This window comes from Rhagoletis pomonella, unplaced genomic scaffold (genome assembly GCF_013731165.1).
Source record: "Rhagoletis pomonella isolate Grant_MI unplaced genomic scaffold, Rhpom_1.0 Rhpom_scaffold_00001, whole genome shotgun sequence".
NCBI lineage: Eukaryota > Metazoa > Arthropoda > Insecta > Diptera > Tephritidae > Rhagoletis > Rhagoletis pomonella.
Window position 1 is genome coordinate 59,226,725 of NW_023458555.1, and position 18,164 is coordinate 59,244,888.

The following is an 18,164-nucleotide window of genomic DNA, read 5'->3' on the forward strand; positions in this document are numbered from 1 at the left end:
TTTTTTGGTACTTTTCGCAGTGATTTGTCAAAAATCGACGTCATGAATCGACGTAAACGACGAGTTACAAAGTGCCCTTTACAAAAATATATAATTTGTGCAGATTGCGCTCCATAGCATTTACATTTCTAATCCGATTTTCATTATCTTTGGCTCAAAATTTACTGTAGTGATATATCTTCTTTATGGAATTTCTAAAATAATGGAAAAAAATAATCAAATGAAACTGCGTATTTGATTGAAAATCTCACTTTTTTCGACTTTGACGACAAAATGCAAATGGTCGCCTGTAGCACTAATAATTTTCATTGAAGTCGCCACAAGTTATATATTTTGGTAGATTTTTTCATTTGGGAGATTTTTTCATGAGATATTGAAGAAAAGCTACGAAATGTACCCAAAAAAACAATTTTTTGAAAAAATCCATCCATTGTCCGATAATTTTAAAATAACGAATAAAATGCGGAACAAATGCAGGACACTTGGAAAAAATCAGTACATTTTCAGGTTTGAAAAACTACGCAGGACCGACCTTTGAAAAACAGTACGGCCCTGCAAAAAACAGAACGGATGGTCACCGTAGGTATAGCCCTCTTCTGGGTATGCAGTTACAGTTGGACGGCTATACTCGATCATGACTCTTGCGTCCTCGTTCGCGCACTCTGGGCATCGTGATTAACCCATGTGCGAGGTACGGTAACCAATCCGAGTGTAGCTTGGGACACGGCAGAAATAGAGGGAGCTTCGGTGATGCCACTTGGACTTATTCGGTTTAAGAGCTCACTGCATCTGCTTGGAGCAAGCGGCTCGCTATATTAACGTGTATTCGGTTGAGAAACCACACTTGCCACCTATGGGTTTTGCACTGGGCTTGGGACCCGCCACGTAGAACATTTTTCCAATTAAAAGACCAAAAAAGCCTCGGAATATTGCCTGAACAACTTTATATACGAAGTAATAGCACATCCTATATTCTTTACTTTTTTTTCTTTCCTTATATTTTTTCCGACAATTGAAGACAAAACAGAAAATAATCCCCCGGACTGTTTTTAAAAATCGAGTTTTACAAAAAAAAATTAAATTTTTTATTGAATTAGACAGTAGAATAAAAACATAAGGTGGTATGTGAGTTTTAAATATTAATTATATTAAATTTATAAATTACTTATAAATAAAAGAATAAAATATGTCAAGGGTTGTAGACTTGGCCAGCTGTAAGTACTCTGTCCAGAAAGGACGCACGGATCACCGGCTTATAATGATAACTTTTGTAAAACTTTTGCAGAAAGTAGCCCTTTTGGGCGAGATTTGTAGCAATGGTTGTTGCTAGTATGTGGAATGCAGCTGTGTCGTCTTGTTTTACTTGCGATTTAAAGGACGACGAAAATTACAAAGTGTCATCTACTCATCCCAAATATGCAGACAGAATATTTACAGCTATCCAAGCCTACAATAGTCGACATCCCAATATGCATAAAATAATTTTTAAATTTTTTTCCAATCTTTTTATTTATTCTCAAGTAAATATGCAAAATTTTCTTCAAGCTTTGACTAATGCCGAATTTCCACTAGGCATTGAAATGACAAAAAATGTATGCCATTTAAAAAAATCCCATGTGGAAATGAAATTAATGACTATTTTTTAATGTAGTTTGAATTAAAATTGATATCCCAGCTTTTCTTAAGTGGAGAACTCAGATTATTTTACACAAAATGTGCTCTTTTGTTAGAGAGTGAGTTGGTTATCCAATTGAGTTACACTTGAATATCAACATTGGACATTGGAACATGTATTGGGATTATTTTGTTTATAAGTAACTATAAAATTTGAATATTTAAAACGGAATTGCATGTTATATTATGTTAAAAAAAAATTATGTACAACTTATTTTCATTGGTCTTAAAGTCTTAAAAAAATATAAGCAAACAATAAAAAAAAAGAATATAGGATGTGCTATGACTTCGCATGTAAAGTTGGTTTAGGCAAACCGTGACTCACCGTGACGACCTTCGCAAACGAAACAAGGACTACGATTTACGGATACGCACCTGGAATGTCCGAACCCTCTATAGGGAAGGTGGCTCATTTCATTTGCATTTAATTTCATTTATTTGTTTCTTTAATTATATTAAGAATTAATCTTTTATTGCGCAATAAAAAAAAAACTGAATACAAAAATATATATTAATATAAAATAAAAATTACAGTTGTATAAATACAAGTATGTATGCATATATTAATATAAACTTAGAAAAGCTAAATAGAAAATTTATGACCACCTTATTATGCGACTTAACCGGGAAAATATTTGTAACGACAGCCGATCGAATATAAATGTATATACACATAAACACATTTATACACATATATGTATGAGCATGTGTAGCATGTTTAACGAATGCTTTAAAGAAGGAGTATTTCCTGATGCATGGAAGCGCCAGCGGCTAGTTCTATTGCCGAAAACTGGGAAGCCACCAGAAGATCCCTCAGCATATCGTCCTATATGCATGTTGGATACGACGGGCAAGTTGTTCGAACGCATAATCAGCGATAGACTGCTAGAAGCAATCGAGGAAAAGGGAGGCCTCTCAGAGACACAGTTCGGCTTCAGAAAGGGGCGGTCAACAGTAGATGCAGCCAGTTTAGTAAAGCAGTTGGCGGAAGATGCAATCAGTGGCGAAAGGTGGAAGGGTGGAGCAAAGGAGTACTGCTTGCTTGTCACCCTCGATGTAAAAAATGCGTTCAACACAGCAAGTTGGAAACACATAAACGCTGCTCTACGCAGATTCGAGGTACCCGCATACCTTCGCAAGATTGTAGACAACTACCTAGCAAATAGAGTGCTACTGTACAATACGGAGAACGGTGTCAAAGAACATAAAGTCTCGGCTGGAGTACCACAGGGTTCGGTTCTGGGTCCAATACTTTGGAATATCATGTCATGACTATCCTTGCCAGAACGAGTGAAAATTGTCGGATTTGCTGACGACATAGCGCTAGTGGTGGTAGCGAAGCATCTAGAAGAAATAATTATCGCAGCAAATAGTTCAATCGTCCAGATCCAAGCATGGCTGGCCGAAACAGGACTGGAACTTGCGCACCAAAAAACCGAGACAGTTCTAGTAAGCAGTAGAAAAGTCAGAGAAGTGGCGACTATAAAGGTTGGTCAACAAGAAATTACGTCAAAGGCGGCCCTAAAATACCTAGGCATAATGTTTGATGCGAGGCTTACCTTCAAGACGCACATTGATTATGCTGTCGAGAAAGCCGAAAAGGTGGCAGGGGCACTAACAAGGGTTATGCTGAACGTATGAGGCCCGAAACAACAGCGTAGGCAGCTAAACGCAAGCGTCTTGCGCAGTGTGCTGCTTTATGGTGCACAAATCTGGTATGAAGCGTTCAGCAAGACGTCATATGTACGAGAAGCAAGGTCTTTGCACAGATTTTGCGCTATCAAAGTATGCAGTGCATTCCGAACTACGTCCGAAGAAGCAGCACTAGTGGTGGCAGGACTCTGCCCCATTGACATTCTAGTGGAAGTGACAGGCCCCAGGTCTATAAGCCGAACGAGACGCGAAGAGGTGACACAGAGGTGCTTGCAGCGATGGCAAACGAGGTGGGACCGTGCAGCCAGCGGTCGGTGGACGCACCGCCTCATACCCTCGATATCAAGGTGGGTAAGTAGGGAACATGGGGAAGTGGACTTCCATTTGACCCAAATATTGACAGGGCAAGGGTGCTTTAAATCATATTTATACCGATATAAGCACGAAGACGATCCCTTCTGCACCTTCTGTGCAAAGGAAATTATTGAAGACGCTGAACACTGCTTTTTCGTCTGTCCGAAGTTTGCAATCGAAAGGGATGACTCGAGCAGGAAGGTGGGGAGGCCACTTACGGTTCATAACCTTGTGGATACTATGCTTGAGTCAGAAGATAACTGGTACGTTGTTTGCAATTTGGCAAGCACAACTTCATCTAAATTGCGTCGAGCGGAACAACTCCGCAGAATTTCATAGATTGGCAATAGGCCGCTCCCCCTCCGCGAAGTAATACCTTACGGTAGTTCCACGGTGAGAGGGAAACGGAGCAGGGGTGAGTTTTTAGTGCGGTGAGCTGAAGGGCAAGTCCCACACTTTTCGGCTTTCAATGCTTTGTGCCACCTCTACAAACAAAAAAAAAAAAAGATGTGTAGGTATATACGTACATATTCTAAGTCGAAGAAAAAAAGGAGCTCTTTTCGATTCACCCCTAATAAGTTACGGTGAAATTCTCCGTGTTGATAACAGTAGAACTGCAATGTAAGCAAAACAAAATGTTCCACTCATAACTATTCACAAAGTCCAAAGTCAAGATATCGGGGGCGATACAACTTGTTCGATGTCGTGATTTGAATGAAGCGCTTTGCTATTGGCCTGACTGTGCATGTGTGGATGTGTGTGTATTAAAACAAAGGCTGAGAAAATAGTTTAAATAGCTTGCAGAAGCCAGAATAGAGATTTTTTTGAGAAAGTCAGCAAGAAAGTCCTGAATTGCGTAAACGCGAAATATTGTACACGGCAAACAAAATTTTATTGAAAATAAATTTTCAAAACACAACTGTATTGTTGTAATGTGCGAAAGTGTTGCTAAATCGGTATCCGCCCCGCTTGAAATACATAAATGCCAACGCTTAGCGTCCTCGCCGGTGAAATAGACACTCGCACCAACGACATGAGACCTAGCCTTCATTAGAAGATCCACACGCCATAAAAAAAACCCAACAATCACACACACGCCGGTGTCAACGGACAAGGCGCACAACCACACAGTCTGACATACATTTCACATAAACGAAACTCACTAGATCAAAAACTACAGCACCAGCGTCTCATCCCGATTGCCAGTAGCACCAGCACACCGAATCGCCAGCCAGTAACATATATATATATTTAGGACCATTTTCTCATCTAACCTTTAGATTACCGGCCACTTTATCATCTCTATATACGTGTTTTCGTTTTCTCATCAGCGCATTAATTTCTCGAATCGATAAATTGTTGCTCACCCGATGCAACCTTTAAAAATTTGTACCCAACTTTAAATTTTGGTTCGGTTTTGGTTCATGAGTCAGAACTAGATATTTCAACCAAGGTTTTGGTCTTTGCTAACTGTTGCCCTTGCTCTATATTTGCTTATGTTGCATTGCCAACCTTTGAAATTTTATGACGAATGTAGTTTCACACTCGGAAATGAAGTGAAGTTTCACTCTACGGAATAACAAATTTATTTTTACCGGTAAGATAAGAAAATGAAAACACTTTAAAGTGAGGAACAATTTATCTGCCCTGTTAGTAAAGGCAACTTTACTGCTTACATTAGAAAACGGCCCTTAGTATTTAAGTTTAATAATTGAACCACAAAAATGTCTTTTTTCACTTCTTTTGTTTTTTTTTGTTAAATTCTTAATTCACCACATCTTTTTGCGATTTTTAGTTCTTAATTTCCCTTGGTTTAATTTCTATTTACCATACTAGTTACACCGCGTTTATTTTCGAGTCCTAGGTTTAACATTCACTTTATCACACTCTGTCCTTCCCTTCGCACCACATTCGTTTATGTCTTAATATTTTTAAATGACCCCACAAAAAGGAGAAAGGTAACAATTCGTCGGAATATTTTTATTTTTTTATTTATTTTTTTGTGTATGTTACCGCATGACTTTGGAACACGTTAACCGATTTCTAGAATAATTTTTTTTTAAAGCAAACGTGTTACTTCACAGGTGGTCCCACATAAATTGGGTTTAAATCCAATCATGGGATCATGAAGAAATTATCGATAACCTTAAATTTTTTTTTTGTTTTTTGCTTAAAAATTGCTTGTTATGTTAAACATTTACCGATAACTTTTCATCTGTAAATTTTTGCTTTTAATTGTATTCATTTATGCACACATTCTTTAATCATTAATTACTTTGAATTTTTGCATAGAATATTTGATTTATTTCCTTTTGTACTTTTTTTAAATATATTCAACAATTTTTATGACCTTGAGGCCGTTTTTAGTGTTCAATTCACTTGATCATGTGGTTCTTGGTTTTGTTGGTTTTTGTTAATATTTCTATTATTAGAATGTTTAACTTTTAGATGTGCTCGTCCTTAACGGCCTCAAGCTCATAAAAATTGTAGAATATAATTCTAATAAGGCCATAAAATAACTAAAACAAATAACTTAAGGACGAGCACACCTAAAAGTTAAATATTCTAATAATAGAAATATTAACAAAAACCAACAAACCAAGCAACCACATGATCAAGTGAATTGCATCGGAATAGCTGCGCTTGATTGTAGTTGGCTTAGCAAAGTGAAATAGTGGAAATAAGCAACAAGAATTGACAAGGCAAACTTAGCACAGTGCGTAGGCAACTGGCTGAGTCAGTGGTGATCGTCGGTTCGAATCCTACTGAAAGAAGTCTGATGAGGAAATGTGGTGATTTCCGAAATAGCTATCACTTCTACCATTTTTTCAAATTATTGTTGCTTTTCCACAGTAAGTTTTCACTAAAACGGGCTCAAGCTTATACAAATTGTTGAATATAATTCTAATAAGGCCATAAAATAACTAAAACAAATTACTTAAAGATGAGCACACCTAAAAGCTAAACATTCTAATAATAGAAATATTAACAAAACCCAACATGATCAAGCACAGTGCGTAGGCAACTGGCTGAGTCAGTGGTGATCGTCGGTTCGAATCCTACTAAAAGAAGTCTGATGAGGAAATGTGGTGATTTCCGAAATAGCTATCACTTCTACCATTTTTTCAAATTATTGTTGCTTTTCCACAGTAAGTTTTCACTAAAAATGGCCCCAAGCTCATAAAAATTGTTGAATATAATTCTAATAAGGCCATAAAATAACTAAAACAAATAACTTTTTCTAAATATTTTTTATTTATGTACACCCGCGCCGGTATACACGCATGCGAACGATCCTTGAATTGAGTTATTGGTGACATGTATATTCTAGAATTTCTAGCAATTTGAATGGAAACCCCTTAAATAAACAAAGTAAATCAGAAAAACGTATGTAACTTCGAAGTTAACGCTAAGAAAATTTATAACAGCATGTTTCACGAGCAATTTAAATGGAAAATGACTTTTTATTTTCTGTCATTTTCCATATAGAATTCAAAAAATTAAAATCATTATTCAGTTAAATTGCTTCCGTAAAATTGGCTGTAAAAATTGTTTTCAAGGCGTTAACGCGCATAACCAGCGTTAACTTGGAAGTTTTAGAAAAAACCATTGTCGAATATTTTACCAACATTGAATCTGAGGATGTCTTTAGCAGGATAACAAACCCGTTTTCATGTGACCCGAAAAGTAAACCTACTGAGATTACAAATTAAGCCTTTGAAAACCTTCTGGACATCAGTGAAGATAGAACTTTGAATCACAGCGCACGGCAGTGCGCGCGAGTGACGAAAGCAGCCACACTAGCATGCTGAAATGACTCGCTTATATATACACGAGATTTGGAAGTTTATATCGACGCCCAATCGACATGTTTGAGGTATCGTTAGAAAGGTCTTGCAGAGTTTGTCCAGAAAACGTTTGCAATTTTCATAAACGATTATCCGAATTTTTAAAAATTAGACTAAAGTGTTGTTTTAAAAATTAGGCTAAAGTTTTTGCTTTTTCCGGTTTAAGGGGATATGTGGGTACACCCAACATATTTAGTGTTATTCTATAGGTCAATACCTTTCCAACGATACCTTACATATTTAGTTCTGGCTACTAGTTGGAAAGATAAAGAGCTAAATGTGTTTTGGTTCGTGTCTCCACTACGAGATGCTTTGTGATGTGTGTCTGTACGTACCTTCATTTACTATTTTTCAAACTTTCAGGAACTAAAGTACGAAAAAGACTAAGAAGGTTTTGTTCCAGGAACTTTCGATTTGTATGCCATTGTGGGCGTGGCTGCTGCCTGAAAGTCGAAAAAAGGCAATTTTTTAAACTACCACTGAGGCCGCACTACTCATTCCATACCATTGATGTGGATATCAGTAGAAGGGTCTCAAAACAAGCTATCTAACGCTGTCTTCTCTGTTTATCAAATATAAATATATCATGACGTTATCGCCGAAAACTAAAAATCGGGCTGCTGAAAACATAGATTTCGCCAATTTTCTCAAAAACTGGTCAGTCGATTTTATTCTAAGCTTCCTGAAGTCTAGCCCGAAACCTTAGCTTTCATTTGGTATATGGCCTTTATCTGTGAAAACTCTTGTTGTGGAGATATTGCTATTTAAATTGAAAAAGGGCGCTCCAAATAGCGACAAATGGTTAAAAATTAAAATATTCGTCTAATTTCGTTGCTTTAAGTTATAAACAACGATATGTGCACAGTATGCAACTATGTATACCCGCACTTAACCTACCTGGGAAGTCGCATACATTATTACCTACATTTGTACATACATATGCTTGAATGCATTTGGTTTCTTTATGTGCCGCTACTAATTATGTATAAATTGCCACTCGTGATAGAAGTCAAACATCTTTAAAAAAAAACATGTGTGCAGCGCAGAGAATGAGACGAATACAGTTGCACACAGACACAATATTATGTTGGTACCAATTTGCTACGTTTTTACATTTTTTTTATTCTTTGTCGATTTATTCTATATTAGAAAAATTATAGTACGTTTCAATGGAGTTGAATTCATTGTTAAACATTTGAATAAATCATTTGGATTTAGATAGGATTCTTAGAAATATATTTGAGAAAAATAAAACATTTAGATTTTTGTTTGGATTTTCTTTGATTTTAAATTTGCTTTCCCAAAATAATTGATATCAATAAAATACCTCTTTGGTGTAAAATTTTCGAGTGACGAAAGATGAACTAGAAACACAAAATTTATGATATCAATTTCGTGACGAAAATCATACGCATTTTTTAAACTGCCCCGGAAACTTACGGAAAATAGTTTTATTTGTTCGGAACGTTGCAAAGTCCTGTCTACCCTCAGAAACACCAAAAAAATCAGAACTTTAGCAACGATTCGTATGAATTAAACTATTTTCCGTAAGTTTCCAGGGCAGGTAAAAAAATTCGTATAATTTTCGTCACAAAATTGATATCATAAATTTTGTGTTTCTAGTTCATCTTTCGTCACTCGAAAATTTTACCTCAAAGAGGTGTTTTATTTGATATTAAATACTACGATACTATGTCAGACTGCATCATAAAAAAGTAATTTTTAAGCAATAAAACAAAACCGACTTCAATTCCCATATCCAAATTTAAGACTATCGTTAATCTATTCATCATCCAATGATCGGATTTAAAACGAATTAGAATGGGACCACCTGTGAGGTAACACCTTTCCTTTAAAAAAAGAATTATAGTAATCGGTTAACGTGGGCCAAAGTTATGCGGTAACATATGTAAATAAAAAATAATAAACAAATATTCCGACGAATTGAATTGAATTCTGAAGTCGATTAAAAACAAATATACCAGCAATCTTTCAGCGTCAAATGATTTCAGGGTAAAATTGTCAAAGCTCCAAATAAGCTTAAATGATAAAATGAAATCATCAAAACAATTTCAGTCCTTACATTAAAGCTAAAGGAGCATGAAGTTTGCAATGTGTCTTCTTGTTTTCGTAGACATTTGAAGAGTAGGGGTGCCGCGAATTTTTTTAGCACAAAAGGGTGGCAATGTGAAAAAAGTTTGGGAACTCCTGATGTAGAGGCTAAGGCACGGTGCACATTAGAGCGATACGATTAGCGATGCGATATGCGATGCGATATGAAATGTGCGCAGTGCACATTAGAGCGATGCGATACGCGATACGACATGCGACGCGACACGCAATACCATTTTGTGATAGCTACACAAATATTTGTGCCCTTATAAGCTTGTAAATGAGTTGCTTCTCAACCGAGTTTAGACTTTTCGAGTGATGGGTCTATGTTTATATCCATACACTTTTAAAAAATTTAAGAGAAAAGTATGTTTAATATCGAGTAAAACTGATGTTTATTTTTACAAAGTCGGCTAAAAATTAAATGAGATATTCAAATTTTCATGACAAATTATTTCAGAATATTGCGTTCACTACAAGGGGAAATCGGCGAAAGCTGAATTAAAAAAATGTTAAGCAAACGTTTTTGAGTTGTATAGCCAAAAATATTATTTTTCTCATGAAAGGTTGTATAACTTAGTCAGATTTCCCCCGATTTTTTTAAGTAAAAATCACTATATATCAAATGTTAATATTGCACCAATTCAGTTGCTTTACAAAAAAGTGCGTGAAAACTTTGCCAAATTTGAAAAAATTAACACAGAAAATACACACAGATCTCTTAAGATTTCTAAAAGTTTATATACATATATCATTCGAAAGGTCAAAGCTCGGTTTATAGTCAACTGAGTTACAAGCTTATAAGTGCGGAAAACCGGTTTTTTAACAGTAAATCAAGATTGTGTGGGTGTTTGATAAAAATTTCGTATCCTTATTCTTACTTTACACGGCAAAATCTACCTGAAAAATAACATGATTTACCAGGTATTTTTACTTCATTATTTTTTGTAGCATTGTGTAATAGAGCACACAAATTTGTACTTTCTCTCTTAAAATTAAAAACTCCTTAAATATAATAAAATAACACTCAAGAAAAAAACATATAAAAATATAACGAATAATCAAAAATAATTACCTACATACATAAATAATTTTTTAGTATTTGTTATTATATCTGATTTCTTCTTTTATTGGTAAATGAGATGATTATTTCTTAATTGTTTCTAATAACACTGAATACTAATTATTTTAATATTTGAAACAAAATAGTTAATCATTAAAATTTAAGCAAACACCAAATCTTTTTTGCTATTTAAAAAAAAAATAAATAGGTTTAAAATTATTGGGTTCTTTAAATTTAAAGATGTGAAAACAGAGGCAAATAAACCATCACACAAAATATTATTTCGTACATTTACCGTTTCCTTGACTTCAGACGTTTTTTGTCTGTATAGTTTAAAAAACATGTTTTTTTTTTATAAATTCGACTAAAAAAAATGAGGAAGATGCTTCCGCCTGTGAAATGGTCATGCTCATTGCAAAAAATACCGCGCGATGCTAATCTCACCTCGTTCAGAAAACCGTGTCGCACGTGCGATACGCATGCGATATTATATCGCAGCGGTGTCGCTGTCGTGCAAGTGTGCACAGTTTTCATCGCTTCCTACCAATTCCAACGTACTCAGCATGCCGATGTCACATTCATATCAGTGTTGATATTTTAAGTACAAGTGTACTTTTTTCAGTACAATTAGTTTTAAAAAGTACAAAAGTACAATTTACTGATTTTAAGTACAATTTTAACATCAAAAATACTTTTTGAACCCAACGCTCTAACTTTCGCTGGCACTTTGATTCTTAGTCCTTTTAAATTTAAGTTACTGTCCACCTTCACCTGCTTGAAAATATAGTTTTCGTGACAATTCATGCGTGATCCCGCACGTGCAGACCGCAAAAAGTACGAAGCATATTTTTTTCTAGCATACCGAGTGGTTTGCGAGATCTGCTTGATTTCATCTGTAATTTTATTAGTTTGGAACTATTAATTTTCAAAAAAGAAAAAATAAAAATTTAGAAATAGTTAATGACTATTTAAAATAATAAAATGGAGTGGCGGATTCCAGATGGTTTAAAATATGAATGTGTTTGGAATTTCGTGAAAAAGTATGCTTTTAAATGCCCAGTAAACAAAATTTCATCTCGCTTGCGAGAAAGAAAGAAGAATGCAAACGAAACAGGACATGCCTATATTTCATATTTCAAAATGAAATTGTGAATTGCAATTTTAAATGTAAACGAGAATGTGAATGGCAATTTTAGTGATGAGCGTTATGGTGATTGCATTTTTTTTTATCACCGGCGGGTGAAATATCACTATTGAAAAAATCTAGTCATCTCATTTTATGTGATTTATTTTCATTAATATAAACTTATCTATTAATTTTTTATCGTTATTGCCTTCATCTTTGAATATGCAACCCGCGACAAAGTGATACGGTCGCCCGGCTTGGGCTGTTTATTTTATTTTATTATTCGTCAAATTAATTTTAATTATATTTTTATAAAAGTATAGCTCATTGCCTGATAGAAACCATAAAAATAAATCCAGAATTTGTAGAAATTTTGTGGGTAAACATTTTTTCACTTTCCTCTATATAACGAATGTTCGATTTTTTTTTTTTAATTTTGAAATCTTGGTTTATTTTTGTTAGACAATAAGCTATACTTTTCTAAAAAAAAACGATTAAAATTTATTTGACAAAAATAAAATAAATAGCCCAAACCGAGTGACTATATTATTTTATCGGGAGGTGTAGTTTTATAAATTTGGAATATAATGAAGAGATCACAATGATAAGTTACGTTAAATTAACCGTACAACAACTGAAGCTATACAATGAATTGAACAATTAACACCCTGCAGTAGACAAAAAAATGTTTTTTTTTCGGATAAGCGAAAAATATAGGCAATGGTGTTGACGGAAACGGCGAAAAGTACAATTAACCTCAAAAACTTACACTTTTTCATTAATTTAGTACAATTTAAAAGTCTCAAATATCAACACTGATTCATATCGTATCGCTCTAATGTGCACCGTGCCTAAGTCTTTTTGTTTGAGAGTGGCGGTGCAGAACTGATGCCTACGCTTTTATGAATTTTATTAACAGGTGGCAACCCTATTAAAAAGCATTGGTGCACAATGCCTGTCATTTGACACCTCATCTTTTGTAATCCAACGAACAGTGCATGTCTAATAGTTTTTTAGACAGGTGGCAACCCATTAAAATTCTAAGTAAAAAAGTTCGCTCTCCTGTCAATACAGAGTATATTAGAGAAAATCTCGTCAAATTCCGTTCAGTAGTTTTCGAGATTACCGCGTACAAAGAATCTGGACTTTCCATTGAACTTGTAGTTCATTGTTGTTATTGGAGCCAATGACAATAGGCTTATTTAATTTCTTACGTCTTCTTCTGGTAGCCGTTTCCCACTGGGGTGCCTGAGGTACCGCAGTCGCAGATGCGACAGCTGCATCATATATATCTGTCACAGAGACCTGAGATGAGAGATATGGCGAGGCAGCATCCAAAGCAGAGGTGGTTGAATACTAGGTATAGACATATATGTAATACTTCTATATTGGCAGTAAGCTAACTTCTCAATGTGTAAGCATTCCGAAATCAAAGCGAGACAGTCTAGTACCGTTTTTGTCAATGTATTGTGTACTTGAGTGCCGTTTTTGTATATGTGTTGTGTACATGTTTATTTATAAACGTATGTTTTCCTTTTCTTTCGTACGTGTTTATTGATATATCTGTACTGTAGTGTTTTCGGACGGTACTAGCTCTTACTGCCAATATAGGAGTATTACATACATATATGGGTATAGTTAGATTTGCCGAACATTCCCATATTTATGTACAGACACATTTACACGCACATCTAGTTACGAAAAGTGAAGAACTTTAAAACAATAAGAAAAAGGAAGGCACTATAGTAAAAAAAGAAGAAAAAAATAGCAAATAGGAAATAGGTGAATTGTAGTTATAGGATAATAAGATAAGATTGATGAATGATTAATAAAATAATGCAGTTCCGTTGAGTAGAGCCTTATTATTTTTTCATGGATCTCTAAGGTTTTTCAGGTTGGTGTGGGTGTTGCTATCGTGCGACGTAGAGAGGAATTGGGTTTAAGATGAAATTACTGACGGACTAGGTCAGGCAAAGGGAACTTCGCTGGATGACCACCGGAGGCCCAGCGAAGTTCACGGCTTAGTACAATAAGTACTAAGAAGGGTTGGGATGGCTCCACCTGAACCGGACAGACCTTCTCCTTTTTACCTTCCTTTTATTAGCTCGGGATGTAACTATGTAATATTGATGCGCCTAAAAGATGCAGCGATTTCTATTCTCAAGTTACATACCTGATGACAGTACGAATGGCAATTATAATAGGGAGGTTTCAGTTTTTTAAACTATAATTTTTTTCTGTTTTCTTTTACATTGGCATTATAAATAAATATTTGTTTGTTGTAGCTATAGGCAAAGGCTGTGGCAAACAACCCCCATATTGGCCGTCGAGCTAGCCTGGGCCAACCAGCATTCCAAACTGCCACTCAGCCAGCTACACCACAATGGTGTCCAACGTTGCCAATGAACGTGAAGTAACGCGACGAAGGTATTTCACTTGGTTAGCTGTACCAGAAAAAACATATACAGTATTGGCCAATACAATAGCACCCCCATTTCAAAGTGATATTGTTTGCCGCTCATGTTTATTTATTTATTTTTAAGAATTTTCAATTAAAATACAGTTCATTCTCTCACAAAACTCACATAAACTCAAGTTTAAAACTTTTTAAAAGACCGCAAAAAAGTGCAACAAATTTTCACCCAAAATTTCAAACTTTTTTCTCAGAAGCGGTAGCATTTTTTTGAGTACACAGTTTTATAGCCCATTCAATTTTAGTCTAATAATGTGCAAGTTTCAAGTGGCTTAAAATTACCGTTGATTTTTTAGAATTTTTTTCACCGAGGATGTTGCGGGTTTCTGACATATAAAAATAAATTGTGTTTAGACGTTATATGGAAGCAAATGAGACAAAAAAAATCTAAAAAATCAACGGTAATTTTTAGCGACTTGAAACTTACTTATTATTGGACAAAATTGAATGCGCTATAAAACTGTGTACTCAAAAAAATTCTAGAGCTTCTGAGAAAAAAGTTTGAAATTTAAGGTAAATAAAGTTCGTTGCACTTTTTTGCGGTCTTTTAAAAAGTTTAAAACATTGGTTTATATGGGTTTTGTTAGAGAATGAACTATATTTTAATTGAAAATTCTTAAAAACATATAATTAAACATAAGTGGCAAACAATATCGCTTTGAAAGGAGGGTGCTATAGATATGTCCAATACTGTATGTAGGGTAAGTTAAAGTGGTCCAAAAATGTATGTAAAAAATAAGGTCGCATTTTTAATGCCGCCAGCCCCTAGGATTGTTCTATACCAAAAAAAAATTATAATTATAAAAATTCTAGAGCTTCTGAGAAAAAAGTTTGAAATTTAAGGGAAAGTTCGTTGCACTTTTTTGCGGTCTTTTAAAAAGTTTAAAACATTGGTTTATATGGGTTTTGTTAGAGAATAAATTATATTTTAATTGAAAATTCTTAAAAACAAATAATTAAACATAAGTGGCAAACAATATCGCTTTGAAAGGGGGGTGCTATAGATATGTCCAATACTGTATGTAGGGTAAGTTAAAGTGGTCCAAAAATGTATGTAAAAAATAAGGTCGCATTTTTAATGCCGCCAGCCCCTAGGATTGTTCTATACCAAAAAAAAATTATACCCCTATTTTTTATTTTGAAATAAAAAAACAATTAGGGTGTGCTCAAAGCGCTCAAAGTTTTCAATGTATTTTATATGGGGAAAAAACAACTTTTCGTAGAAATAGTGTAGAATTCTTGAAAATCAATATTTTTCGATCGGAAAACTTTGCTTATCTTCAAGAGATTCCCGGTAATAATACCCAACTGTTCCTTTAACAATTTTTTCATGGTGACTATATTTAATATTCAGTTCAGTGTTCGGTGTGTGCAGACGTGCTTTTAATTCGCTCTGTTATTTTATTATCTTTTCTTTCGTAATGGAGAATTTTTGCGGAAAATGTACTAAAGCCTTTTCAAGATCTGATGCTAATCTGCTGCCGTGTAATGGGTTTTGTAAAAAACTTTTCATCGTGTTTGCTGCAAAGACGTTTCTGAATACGATTTCAATTTGGTCAAAACAAAACGTAATTTATTATATCTTTGTGATGAGTGTGTTGTCATGCCAGAGAAACTCGTTAAGGCTCTGGATGCAGTTCTGGTAACTCAAAAGCTTAGTATTGATCTTATTTCAAATACCTTTGATGCTAAATTCAAAGATTTATCGAAACAATTTGATGCAATAAAAGATCTAATAATCTCCTTGCATTCGACCAACAACAACTCGAGTGCAAATAACCTTAACGCTGTGAATGCTGATATGATGGCTGCGGAATTCAATGCCAGAAAAACTGCTGCTAATGTTTCTTACAACAATAACTACTATTGTTCCTCACCTGGTGTTTTGGAGTTTTCCGCTTTCCCTCATGCATTTAATTCGCCACGGGCACAGTTTGTCAGTAACGTTAACGGTATCTCTCCCGCTCATTTGGATTCTGCTGTGACAATCGCTACAGCTGTCAATACACTTGTAACTAACGATAGCACATACACCCCTATTACTGCGCCTACATCGCTGTCAGCCGTTGCTCTTCAATCTACACCTGCTGTCTCTCTTAGCACTGCTTCTACTAGACCATCTTGCTCGTCGTTCGCTGATGCTGTTTTGTTGTCTAATACTAATACTAATATTAATACTAATACTAGTTCGCATGGCTCTAATACTGTACGTCAAGTTGGTGGCCTCATGGATGCAAATACTGTCGCAGATTGCACTGTCAATTTACCTGCTGTTACCACTACCACCACGAAGCCGTCAACCCCGTGCACTGCTAATGCTGTTGTTGCTGCTAATACATCTTTACCCGGTATGAGCTACGCTGCTGCTGCCGCTGCTGGCACTAATTCCGTGCAATCGAATGGAAATCGCTCTGTTAGGTCTCCTGCCGGTGCTGTTGCGGAAATCAACACCGATGATTCTTATAATTCAATTACAAATTACGCTGCTGCTGCTGATACAATTTCTGTGCAATCTAATGTTAATCACGCTTCATCGCCTACCCCTCTTTCTACTAATTCCGCAGCGCGCGACATTGCCTGTGCTAATCCAAATGCAAACACTTTAACTGCATTAGGGTGTGCCAATATGCGTTTACCTATTAATACAGCCGCTTCGCCTTCTACACGCATTAATGATCTAAATGATATCGGGGCTATTTACCTCGTAACAATAATGCTAAGAAAGTGAAAATCTGCGGGTTTTTGGATCCAGTACTAACGCTGATCTTAAGGTTGCCGAGCATTTAAAGTGGCTTCATCTCGACTCGTTTATGCCATCAGTGTAGACTGATGATATACTTATATATGTAGAAAAACATTCGGGCATCTCTAAAAACCTTTTAAACCTTTTATCCTGTTTCAAACTTGTAAAGAAAGATGCGGCAACTGAGTCTCTAAAACATGTGAATTTTAAATTGGGTGTTCCTGAAGGGCTCTTTCGTAAGCTGCTTATGCCCGAAATCTGGCCTGCCAATGTTACGGTTCGTCCTTTTCGTTTTTTACAAAGAAAGGAAAAACAGTCTCAACCAGCCTAGTAAATGTTAAACCTGCGAATGAGCTGAAAATCTATTTTCATAATGTGTCTGGCATGCGATCTAAAGGTGATGTGGTTCGTAGACTAAGCTCACATCAAGAATATGACATTTTCATTATAATTGAAAGTTGGCTAACCCCAAATTTCTTTGATGCTGAATTCTTTGATGCTACTCTCTATAATGTATTTCGGAAGGATAGAGATGAATTAAAAACTGGGTGTTCGAGAGGTGGTGGAGTTTTGATCGCGGTACAACGTAAACTCTGTTCAGCGTCTATCAATTTGAAAAATGCAGACTCTATTCTTGATCAACTATGCGTCAGTGTGCGGTGCCCGGGTGGACTACTCTTTCTGTGTGCCTCATATATTCCTCCGGACAGCAACTATATGATTTACAAGGCACATATCGATAATATTATTTCATTAAGCTCTAGTATAGGAGATCACCAACTTTGTGTTCTTGGGGATTTTAATTTATGTAATATCTCTTGGCGTAATTTGAACAGCCTATTTGTCTTAACTCCTGCAAATATTTCTAGTGAAAGTGAAATCCTTGTTATTGACAGTCTCTTAAGTATTGGTTTATGTCAAGTCAATGGCTTTTTTAACAAGCATAATCGGCTTTAGATCTAGTTTTTTTATCTAATAATTTGCATTTTCGATTGTCAGTTTGTAGTTCTCCGATCTCAGCTGAAAACTTGCACCATATTCCTCTAGTTATAAGCCTACAGTTCTATGAATATTTTGCTGCCCCACAATTTAGTTCTCGTCCCAAATTAAATTATAAC